Source organism: Dermacentor silvarum, chromosome 11 (assembly GCF_013339745.2).
Source record: "Dermacentor silvarum isolate Dsil-2018 chromosome 11, BIME_Dsil_1.4, whole genome shotgun sequence".
In the NCBI taxonomy this organism is placed as follows: Eukaryota; Metazoa; Arthropoda; class Arachnida; order Ixodida; family Ixodidae; genus Dermacentor; species Dermacentor silvarum.
In genome coordinates this window covers 6,570,762-6,580,714 of record NC_051164.1, presented here as the reverse complement: position 1 = coordinate 6,580,714, position 9,953 = coordinate 6,570,762, and positions in this window count along the sequence as shown.

The window sequence follows — 9,953 nt, the reverse complement described above, 5'->3', positions numbered from 1 at the left end:
GCTGGAGTGAGCAAGCGCGGTTACAGCAGCGATCGAATTGACCTTCGACCTTCGTCTTGAATCAACGCGAACTAAGGCGCGAAAATAGCGCGCGGTGGACTCTGACCCGACGCGGGTGGCTTTCAAGATACCGCGGCCCGGGCAAGCGCGCACGGCCGCCGGAGCCACCAGGAGGCAACTCTTCGCGCCTCACCTGATAGGAGGCATATCGTGGAGGCACACCTTGTTCTGGCCAGCCGGCAATGACTGATATCGTCACATGGGACAGACAAGGGTCACGCAGAGTAGCTGATGCGACGTCTGCTGCACTCACAGGATCCTACTCCACTGCTTCTAGCAAAAGAACGTCGCCTGGAAGCTCGATGTTCTGCCGGTCTCCGGGTATCGGTAGCCTGCTTGGACATTCGCATTACCGTGACCTTGCGTTTTTTTATATTTCAGCTTGTAGTCATAAGCCGATAAAATCAGACACAGTGCAACATGCGCGGTGACAGAACTGCCGCGATCTGCTTCTCTCGTTGAAATATGCCCAGGAGTGGCTTATAATCGGTAAAGATGCGGAAGTGTAGCCCACAGATGTACTGGTGAAATTGGCGATCGCTATAGACAATAACTAGAGCCTCGCAGTCAATCTGGGCGTAATTGCGTTTCGTCTTGGCGAGTGTTCTTGACGCGTACGTGAGCAACAGATTGCTCGCGTCATTCAGCATCCCTGTGAGCTAATACAGCTCCCACACCCACGGGTGATGCGTCGCAAGACAGAATTAATGGTGCCGAAGGATGAAGTGCACTAAAAGTGACTCAGACGTGAACAGCATCTTTGGCCCTTCAAAGGCTCGCTGCTGCTCTTCGCGCCACTTCCACGTACTGTCGCAGTCTAGTAGGCGGTACAACATTTAGGCGACTTCAGAATGACCCCTCAGGAAGCGAATGTAAAAATTCACCCTGCCTAGAAAAGCTGGCAGTTCCTTGTTCTTTGGTGCAGGGGAATAGCACCGACCTTAGCCTTTGACGGGTAGATACCCCTTGCCCAGACACCCGATGGCCCAAATATTCCAGGCTCTCTTTGAAGATCTGGAACTTCGGCGCCTTCAACATACAGTCGTGCTTGCGACAGTCGCTTGAGAACCTCAGTGAGGACTTTGTGGTGTTCCTCTGCCTTTTTGGCTGGCAGCCATATGTCGTTAAGATATGCAGCTACCTGGGATAAACCTGCAAGCACTGTGTTCATATCTCTTTGAATATATCCCGGGTGCCACCGACACACCGAACGGCAAACGTCACACTTTGTATTGGCCATTTACTGTATTTATTGGGAGCAAATCTGCTAAAGAATCATCCACCACAAGTTGTTGGTACACTGGCGTCAAGCCAGTTTTATTATATGGACACTCCAGGCTCATTTCTGCCGTCGTCGCCGCCGCGAGGTTCCGTATGAAGGGCGATAATACCGTCGAAACGCGCCCTACGCTGTATGTACGAGTGAAAGCGTACGAGGGGAGCCGACGATCGCGGCTCAATCTCGCCCGCGCGACAGGGAGGAAAGCGAGCAAGAAGCGCGCCGTCTTTCCTCACGCGCAAAGCATCGGGAGGAGGAGAGGGAGGGGGAGGCATTCTACTCCGGCAGCAACTGCGTATGTGGCGGCTGCGCGCGGTCGCGCGGCCGTACTTGAGAGCGATCTGCGTCGGGGGGGGGGGGGGGGGGGGCAGAGTCTATAGGTGCGTTCCCGGCTCGTAGCTTTGTGCGTGCTGTGTGTTCCTGGCGCTCTGTTTGCGTTGAAGCGATAGACAACAGCACGAAGGTCACTTCGTTCGCTGCTGCTGCCGCGTTTCCTCACGCTAGCGTTTCCACAGCGAATGTCCGCGGTCATCGAGTGTGATGTGTTCATATTTGCTCTGCGCGCTGACACCATGCTTGATAATTTAGTTAGTAAGCGAATGTTTGCAAGTTGATACGGCCAACAAAAGTACTATCCCTAATTCGTATGGCTCGCTGCTATTTTGCTATCGCAAGCGATGCTTCGCCTATCGGGCGAAACTGCGACTTTTTTGGGGATACAAGCACGTTCGCAGTACTTCCTATGACAAGGCTTTGGACATATCTGTGCTGTGCAACAGCGTTTGCCTAGGTCTGTGCGAGGTTCGTTGTTGCCCGTAGACGGCCAGCTTTATCGTCGGGTGCTGAGTCGTACAGTATGTGTGACCTACCGAAAGTACCACTCGTGATCATTGAGACTTTGCGAGAAATTTAGCAGCTACTGGTGCCTATTTCCAAAGACTCTATGTGGTCTATGCACGGCCAGGGGCTTATATTGCTACGGAACAGTATTTGTCTTGACGAAGAGACGAGCAGTGTGAAGACGACGACGAAGATTAGAGGCTAGTGCCGGCTGTTGCCTCTTGGCCAAGTGCGGCGCACTTACATGTAAATATACTTGTATATAGCTTTTTGTCTGCGTCTTCCTACGTAACATATCCGGTGGAGGTGGACGTTCCCTGTACCTCGTCACGGAGCTTCGCAGTGGACGGTACGTCGAGCCTTCCATCATGGCTCCCGGCGACGACAACTCGACTCAGCCGGCTCCGACACCTGCTGCCACTTCGACGACCTACATCGCTATCCCCGCGCCCCGTGATCTTGGCGTATTCTCGGGCAAAGATGGGGAAGACGTCGAGGACTGGATCAGCCTGCACGAACACGTCAGGCTCAATAACCGGTGGGACCCTACTATCATGCTCGCCAACGTAGTCTTTTGCCTCGGTGGCACACCTCGAGTTTGGTTTCGAACTCACGAATATGAGCTCACCAGTTGGGATTCGCTTAAGCAAAAGCTCCGACACTTGTTCGGCAATACCTACGGTCACCAACTTGCCGCGCAGAGGGCGTTATCTGGCCGTGTGCAGACGTCAACAGAGCCCTACGTCACGTACATTCAGGACGTCTTGGCTCTGTGCCGCAAAGTTGACGCACACATGAGTGAGCCAGACAAGGTTTCCCACATCCTCAAAGGCATTGCCGATGATGCCTTCAACTTGCTCGTTTTCAACAAAGTGGCGACGGTGTATGCAGTTATGAAAGAGTGCCGCCGCCTGGAACTCGCTAAAAGCCGACGTATCGACCAGCAGTTTGCCCGTCTGCCCAACACCCCAGCGACATCTTCCTGTACCGACGCTCCTCGTCCCAACAACACTGGTGGTGTTACCAGGATCGTCCGGCGTGAGATTGAGGCTATCCGGCTGCCTTCGACTCTAGCTCCTCCAACGCACCTGCAGTCACGGTTTCCCTGATCCAGGCAGTTCGTCACTTGGGTCTTCACACCGTCTGCTCGGCCCATCGCCCTGATACCCACCCGGCTTCTTCGATTCCGCCCCGTACCACATCTTATAACCCACAACGTTTCCGCAACCCATCTGAACGGCGCACTGTTGACGACAAGCCCATTTGTTTTCACTGCCGTCGAATCGGGCGCATTTATCGCCACTGTCGCAGTCGCTGGAGTTCCCCGTCCCGGTCTACTTATACTGCCTACTCTCGCCCAGGTGGCCCTTCTCGACCCTATGCCGCACGCTCCGATAATGCCGCCACTGGTTCTCCTGCGCCGAACCGCCCCTATTCTCGTTCGTCTTCGCCCCCAACAACGACAATCTCGCTCTCCCCAGCCCCGTCGCTCCTATTCGCCGACTCCCTTCGGACGCCACTCCCAGCCGGAAAACTAGACGATGCAGCGCCTCGAGGTGACGCTGCAATGCTCCCTACGCCGCCAAATCCTCTACTGACGTTGCCCACTCATCTGAACCTTCTTGACGTGTAAGTCGACGGTGTTTCTATGTCTGCTCTTATAGACACTGAGGCGCATTTATCGGTAATGAGCGCTGAATTTCGTAACCGGCTGAAGAAAATACTCACACCCGCCACGACGCCTGTTGTCCGTGTCGCCGATGGCGGAACAGCCCCCGTAATTGGTGTGTGTGCCGCCCGCGTCTCCTTCGCCGATCGCTCCACTATCGTGCTATTCACAGTCATCGCCCAATGTCCCCACAACATCATCCTCGGCTTGGACTTCCTCTCCGGGCATTCTGCTCTCATCGACTGTTCCGCCAGTACTCTCCGCCTTGACCTGCCTGTTCTGGATCCCGCTGAACCACACCCCAGTCGCCTCAGTTCTGTCGACTTCGTTCATTTGCCACCTTCGGCACTGACTTAGTTAGTTAGTTGACATAGTGTCATCTCCACCAGTTCCCGATGGTCACTACATCGCGGCTCCCATGCAAGACGTCCTCCTTACACACGGGATCACAGTGCCTCATACAGTTTTATTTATCTGTTACGGCGAATTGCGTCTGCCTGCCAGGGGTCAATTTGGCTTGACGACACAAGTGCTGCCACGCGGGAAGTCTCTGGCCCAGCTTTGCTCATTCGAGGATCACTCAGTAGCATCTATTGCAGTAGACGACAATTCAACCGATCCTCCTCTACCATCGCTAGTCGGCAACTTGTACCATCGCCGACTTACGGAAAATGATTGCGCCCGACATGCCGTCGGAGCACGCTTGTGAGCTCTACCGCGTTCTGTTTTCCTACCACGATATTTTTGACTTTAGCGATCGTCCCTTCGCCCAAACTACAGCTGTTACACATCGCATTAATACCGGCGATGCTCCTCCTATTCATCTCCGCCTGTATCGAGTGTCACCGGCTGATCGTCAAGTTATTCACGCAGAAGTTCGCAAAATACTTGCCAAGAACATTATTGAACCGTCGTGTAGTCCATGGGTGTCACCTGTTGCACTGGTAAAAAAGAGGGATAGTTCATGGCGCTTTTGCGTGGATTATCGGCACCTTAACAGGGTTACCAAAAAGGACGTGTATCCCCTACCTCGGATTGATGACGCCCTTGACTGCCTCCACGGTGCTCGCTATTTCTCCTCTATTGACCTTCACTCCGGCGACTGGCAGATTGCCGTGGACGATCTAGACCGCGAGAAGACTGCTTTTGTAACACCCGACGGTCTTTATCAATTCAAAGTGATGCCGTTCGGTCTATGTAACGCTCCTGCCACTTTCGAACGCATGATGGAGTCAGATGGACTCCCTTCTTCATGGTTTCAAATGGTCCACGTGCCTGTGCTACTTACACGACGTTATAGTATCGCCAACGTTCGCTACGCACTTCGAGCGCCTCTCAGCAGTCCTGGACGTTTTTCGTCGAGCCTGTCTGCAACTCAACGCGTAGAAGTGCCAATTGGGCCGTCGCCAGATTACTGTCCTTGGACATCTCGCTGACGCGAACGGAGTGCAACCGGACCAAGGCAAGATCCTGTTATGCACTTCCCTGTTCCGAAGTGTGTCAAAGATGTGCGCAGCTTCGTCGGCCTTTGTTCGTACTTCCGCCTTTTCGTGAAAATTTTCGCGGCCATAGCACGACCACTACTAACCGAGCTTTTGAAAAAAGACACCCCTTTCCAGTGGGGCCATAAAAAGGTCTCTGCGTTCTCGCATCTAATCGACCTCCTCACAACGCCTCCCGTTCCGGCCCATTTAGATCCTTCTACGCCTACCGAAGTCCGTACGTTGGCCGCTGGCAGTGCCGTCGCGTCCGCACTGCCAGCGGCCACAGAATTGGCGCAGTACTGGCACAACGCCAGCGCGGCAACGACCGTGTTATCGCTTACGCCAGCAGGCTCCTTTCACCCCCCGAGCGCAACTATTCCATCACTGAGCGTGAGTGTCTGGCGCTAGTTTTGGCGGTTGCGAAGTTCCGCCCATGCTTATATTGCCGACCCTTTTCCGTTGTCACAGACCACCACGCGCTTTGCTGGTTATGCTCACTGAAAGATCCTACAGGAAGACTTGGTCGCTGGGCCTTGCGCCTGCAAGAATATTCGTATTGTGTCACCTACAAATCTGGCCGACTAACAAGGACGCTGAATGCCTGTCTCGCTACCTGGTAGACGAGCCTGACGACGCCGACAGTAGTACCGCCAACGATATTTTCTCTGTGTCTGCCTTCGCTAACATCGCCGATGAGCAGTACGAGGATCTATCGCTGCGAGCACTCATCGAGCGTCTGCACTCTACTCCTACCGACAGCCTCCTTTCGCCGATATGTCCTCCAGGGCGGCATTCTGTACCGAAGCAACTTCCTCCCTGACGGATCTGATCTTCTTCTTGTCGTGCCAAAACATCTACGACGGACTGGGCTCTTTGAGATGCATGACGCACCCACATGCAGGACATCTTGGGGTAACCCGCACTTACGACCGCGTCCGCCGCCGCCGCTTCTATTGTCTCGCTCGCACCGTCCGACGCTATGTTGCTGCCTGTGATCCCTGCCAGCGTCGGAAAACACCTCAGGTGCTACCTGCCGGTCATCTCCAGCCGACCACCGTCCCTGTGGAACCGTTCTTTTGTGTTGGATCAGAACTCCTCGGCCCCTTTCCCACGTCATCCTCTGCGAACAAATGGGTAGCCGTCGCAACTGATTACGCCACCCCATACGCTATCATCCGGGCTCTCCCTACCAGTTGCGCCACTGACGTTGCGGACTTTCTCTTGCGTGACATTATCTTCCTTCATGGCGCCCAGCGACAGCTGCTTACTCACCGTGGTCGTAACTTCCTGTAGAAAGTTATCGCCGACATTCTGCGTTCCTGCTCCACCCAACACAAGCTGAATACCTCATACCATCCTCAAACGAATGGCCTGACGGAGCGGTTAAACCGTACCCTTACCGATATGCTGTCCAAGTACGTTTCCAAGGACCACCACGACTGGGACATTGCCCTTCCTTACGTCACATTTGCGTATAATTCTTCCCGGCACGACACCGCCGGATTTTCTCCATTTTATCTACTGTACGGTCGCGAACCAACCTTGCCCCTTGATACGGCACTTCCTCCGGCTGCGATCTCAGCAGGCGAGTATGCGCGCGACGCCAGCGCCCTCGCCAACCATGCACGCCAGCTTGCCTGTACTCGACTGACGGCCTCCCAAACCACACAGCAGCGTCAGTACAACGCCCGCCACTGTGACGCACAGTTTTCGCCTGGTGCGCTCGTGCTCCTGTGGTCGCCCTCTCATCACGTCGGACTTTCAGAGAAGCTCCTTTCGCGATACACAGGGCCCTACCGCGTGCTGCGCCAGGTGACGCCTGTGACGTACGAAATTGAACCTGTCAGTTCGACCTCGCCCTCTACTCTGGCATCTAGTAATGTCGTGCACGTCAGTAGGCTCAAGGCCTACTACACTGCTTCCGAGTCCGGCCTTTAATCGCTCCGAGACGGCGCTTTTGCCGCCGGGGGTAGTGCTACGGATCAGTATTTGCCTTACCGAAGAGGCGAGCAGTGTGAAGACGACGACGAAGATTAGAGGCCAGTGCGTGCTGCTGCCTCTTGGCCAAGTGCTGCGCATTTCCTTGTAAATATACTTGTATATAGCTTTTCGTCTGCGTCTTCCTACGTAACAATATGTTCATGAATTCGCCCTTCTCGAAACTGCACTTACCGCGAAATGTTTCCCGGTTTGGTTTTTACAACTTCGAGTTAACGAGGTCTTACTGTACTTAACAGAAACTGAGTATTGCTCTATACCTTCATGTATGATAGGAATATCGTGCACATTTCGTGTAAAAGTCTGGCATTGTAGGTCAATATATTGTCAGGTCACTGCACTCAATGCGTTTAATTACCAAAGAGTTGGCTCGAATTGCTCCCAGCGAAGCTCCGCCATGTAGGAAAGCTCAGGGCTGGCGTACGTCCGCACTCATGTTGTGCGAGAATGCGAGAGAATTCCTGCAAACAGTGTCTTCTATGTCTGGACGATGTCTATGGAAGCGCCGAAGTGGCCCTGTATAATTCCATGAGACTACTTCATATTGACTACATGTGGAAACACATCAAAGCGCAGGGCTGGCACGCATAGCCATCTGCAAAGGCAGTGTAGTAGGATTAGTAAGGCTGCGGCGTCAGGTCCGCACTCCTGCTGTGCGAGAATGCGAGAGGATTCCTGCAAACAGTGTCTTCTATGTCTGGACGATGTCTATGGAAGCGCCGAAGTGGCCCTGTAGAATTCCATGAGACTACTTCATATCGACTACATGTGGAAACACAGCAAAGCGCAGGGCTGGCACGCATAGCCATCTGCAAAGGCAGTGTAGTACGATCAGTAAGGCTGCGGCGTCACGTCCGCACTCCTGCTGTGCGAGAATGCGAGAGGATTCCTGCAAACAGTGTCTTCTGTGTCTGGACGATGTCTATGGAAGCGCCGAAGTGGCCCTGTAGAATTCCATGAGACTACTTCATATCGACTACATGTGAAAACACAGCAAAGCGCAGGGTTGGCACGCATAGCCATAAAGGCAGTGTAGAACGACCAGTAAGGCTGCGGCGTCACGTCCACACTGCTGCTGTGCGAGAATGCGAGAGGATTCCTGCAAACAGTGTATTCTATGTCTGGATGATGTCGATGGAAGCGCCGAAGTGTCCCTGTAGAATTCCATGAGACTGCTTCTTAACGACCAAATGTGGAAACACAGCAAATCTCAGGGCTGGCACACATATCCATCTGCAAATGCAGTGTAGTACGGTCAGTAAGGCTCCTGCGTTTCGTCCGCACTTCTGCTGTGCGAGAATGCGAGAGGATTCCTGCAAACAGTGTCTTCTATGTCTGGATGATGTCGATGGAAACGCCGAAATGGCCCTGTAGAATTCCATGAGACTGCTTCTTAACGACCACATGTGGAAACAAAGCAAAGCTCAGGGCTGGCACGCATAGCCCCCTGCAAAGGCAGTGTAATACGATCAGTAAGGCTGCTGCGTCGCGTCCGCACTGCTGCTGTGCGAGAATGCGACAGGATTCCTGCAAACAGTGTCTTCTATGTCTGGATGATGTCGATGGAAGCGCCGAAATGGCCCTGTAGAATTCCATGAGACTGCTTCTTAACGACCACATGTGGAAACACAGCAAAACTCAGGGCTGGCACGCATAGCCGTCTGAAAAGGCAGTGTAATACGATCAGTCAGGCTGCTGCGTCGCGTCCGCACTGCTGCTGTGCGAGAATGCGAGAGGATTCCTGCAAACAGTGTCTTCTATGTCTGGATGATGTCGATGGAAGCGCCGAAATGGCCCTGTAGAATTCCATGAGACTGCTTCTTAACGACATCAAGTGGAAACACAGCAAAGCTCAGGGCTGGCACACATAGCCATCTGCAAATGCAGTGTAGTACGGTCAGTAAGGCTGCTGCGTTTCGTCCGCACTTCTGCTGTGCGAGAATGTGAGAGGATTCCTGCAAACAGTGTCTTCTTTGTCTAGATGATGTCGATGGAAGCGCCGAAGTGGCCCTGTAGAATTCCATGAGACTGCTTCTTAACGACCACATGTGGAAACACAGCAAAGCTCAGGGCTGGCACGCATAGCCCTCTGCAAAGGCAGTGTAATACGATCAGTAAGGCTGCTGCGTCGCGTCCGCACTGCTGCTGTGCGAGAATGCGAGAGGATTCCTGCAAACAGTGTCTTCTATGTCTGGATGATGTCGATGGAAGCGCCGAAATGGCCCTGTAGAATTCCATGAGACTGCTTCTTAACGACCACATGTGGAAACACAGCAAATCTCAGGCCTGGCACGCATAGCCCTCTGCAAAGGCAGTGTAATACGATCAGTAAGGCTGCTGCGTCGCGTCCGCACTGCTGCTGTCCGAGAATGCGAGAGGATTCCTGCAAACAGTGTCTTTTTTGTCTGGATGATGTCGATGGAAGCGCCGAAATGGCCCTGTAGAATTCCATGAGACTGCTTCTTAACGACCACAAGTGGAAACACAGCAAAGCTCAGGGCTGGCACACATAGCCATCTGCAAATCCAGTGTAGTACGGTCAGTAAGGCTGCTGCGTTTCGTCCGCACTTCTGCTGTGCGAGAATGCGAGAGTATTCATGCAAACAGTGTCTTCTATGTCTGG